Source organism: Jatropha curcas, chromosome 7 (genome assembly GCF_041381405.1).
Source record: "Jatropha curcas cultivar XTBG-Jc1 chromosome 7, XTBG_Jcur_1.0, whole genome shotgun sequence".
Lineage (NCBI taxonomy): Eukaryota > Viridiplantae > Streptophyta > Magnoliopsida > Malpighiales > Euphorbiaceae > Jatropha > Jatropha curcas.
In genome coordinates this window covers 22,480,463-22,482,971 of record NC_143157.1, presented here as the reverse complement: position 1 = coordinate 22,482,971, position 2,509 = coordinate 22,480,463, and the positions used below count along the sequence as shown (strand labels likewise).

At 36.1% G+C, this 2,509-nt stretch overlaps 1 non-coding gene across 1 annotated transcript; it reads right to left on the bottom strand.

The window, feature by feature from the left end:
* Positions 1–344: 344 nt before the first annotated feature.
* Positions 345–451, bottom strand: LOC149494974 (small nucleolar RNA R71). The gene has a single exon (XR_016321925.1). It is a non-coding gene; the product is annotated as a small nucleolar RNA R71 (small nucleolar RNA).
* Positions 452–2,509: the final 2,058 nt, after the last annotated feature.

Below are 2,509 nucleotides of genomic sequence, written 5' to 3'. Positions count from 1 at the left end.
CACCCTCTCTTAATGGAGCCACTTCCAGCATCACTAGACTAAGAGTGGAAGCTAATAACTTTGAAATCAAACCAGCAATTATTCAGTTGCTTTCCACTTCTATTCAATATGGGGGACTCCCTAGTGAAGATCCAAATGCTCACATCACTAATTTCTTGGAAATCTGTGATACTTTTAAGCAAAATGGTGTTTCTGACGATGCCATTAGATTAAGACTCTTTCCTTTTACTCTAAGGGATAAAGCACGATCATGGTTACAATCTTGCCCAGCTGGAAGTTTTACAACTTGGGAAGAATTAGCCCAGAAATTTTTGGCTAAATTCTTTCCATCTTCTAAAACCACCAAATTGAGAAATGAGATCATGACTTTTGTTCATCATGATCAAGAAAGCTTATATGAAGCTTGGGAAAGATTTAAAGATTTATTAAGAAAATGCCCTCATCATAGTTTGCCTAAGTGGTTACAAGTTCAAACTTTTTATAATTCATTGTCACCTAATATTAAGATTACTTTGGATGCAGCTGCAGGAGGATCTTTTGAAAGAAAAGAGATTGATGAAGCATATGATTTAATAGAAGAAATGGCAAGCAACAACCATTATCAAAGCAATTCCGAGAGAAGGAAAACTGCAGGAATATATGAGATCGATGCTATCACTGCACTCAATGCTAAGGTGGACAACATGGTAAGAAAGTTAGATTTATTAACCACTAAATCTGTGAATTCCATTATGCAAGCTTGTGACAGATGCAACGAACAACATGAAATTGGAGAATGCATGCTAGATTCTACAAATCCTCAAACCTTGGAGCAAGTGAATTACGTGATGAATCAAGGGAGAAGGAATTACCCATACTCAAATTCTTATGATAACAGGTTAAGAAATCATCCTAATCTTTCATATGGTAATCCTAATAATACCTTGAATGCACCACTAGGTTTCATATCTCCAGAGAGAAAGTCTCATGATGATCTCCTCACTGCCCTCTCTAAATCACACATGGATTTCATGAACGAAACTCGAGAAAACAATAAAATCCAACAAGCTGCGATAAGGAACTTGGAGATTCAGATGGGACAATTTGCAAACATGATGGCATCCCGACCCCAAGGTACGTTACCTAGTAATATTGAGAAAAATCCTAAAGAACAGGTACAAGCTATCACCTTAAGGAGTGGCAAACAGTTGGAGGATATGCCCAGGATTGAGAGAGAGAAGGAAAAGCAGAGAAAGGTTCCCATCATTGACCTAGAAGAGAAGGAAGAAGTGAAACCTTATGTTCCACCTGTCCCTTTTCCACAAAGGTTGAAGAAAACGCAAGACGACAAGAGCTTCCTCAAATTTCTTGACGTTTTCAAAAAGCTTCAAATTAACATTCCGTTTGCTGAAGCTCTTGCTCAAATGCCCAGCTATGCAAAATTCTTAAAAGAAATCCTAAGCAAGAAAAGAAAGATCGATGATCAAGGAATGGTGAAGTTGACAGAGGAGTGTAGTGCAATCATTCAGAATAAATTGCCTCCTAAATTAAAGTATCCAGGAAGTTTTTCTATCCCTTGTAATGTTGAAAATCTTAATTTTGAAAAAGCTTTAGCAGATTTAGGAGCCAACATTAATCTTATGTCTTATGAAGTCTTTAAGATGCTAGGGATGGGAGAGCTAAAACCAACTAGGATGTCTCTACAGTTGGCGGATCGATCAATCAAATATCCGAAAGGGATTGTAAAAGATGTGCTTGTCAAGGTAGGTAAGTTTATCTTTCCTGTTGATTTTGTTATCCTTGACATTGATGAAGGTAGAGAAGGATCCTTAATCCTTGGAAGACCATTTCTTGCAACTGCAAGAGCATTGATTGATGTACATGAAGGAAAATTAACCTTGAGACTGGGTCAAGAGGAGGTTGTATTTAACGTTTTAAAATCTTGTAAACTTCCTATGGATTATGATGATTGTTTTAGGATTGATGTTATTGATGAATGTGTAAAGGACACTCTGCATATTAAAGATAATAATAACATTAATCCAAGAATCATAGATGAGAAGGAAAGTGAACCACCAAAGCAAGAACTGAAACAACTTCCATCTCATTTAAAACATGCATTCTTAGGTGAAAATAATTCTTTTCCTGTTATTATTTCTTCTCACTTAACATTTGATCAAGAGGAAAGGTTGTTGCAGGTTCAACGAAAACATAGAAAAGCTTTAGGATGGTCAATTTCAGATTTGCAGGGGATAAGTCCAAGTGTATGCATGCACAAGATCTTGATGGAGGAAGATTACAAACCTTCAATTGAGCATCAAAGAAGATTGAACCCGAATATGAAGGAGGTGGTCAAAGCAGAGATTATAAATGTAATATCCTCAATTTTGTAGTTCTTTCTATTTTAGCTTTTTCGATGAATTCAGTTATCCAAAAAAAAAAAAAAAGAAAACTTAGTAAGCATTTATAAGAATTAAAGTGCTTATTAATTATATTACGGGCGACATGCCATGTCTTACAGTAGGGTAAG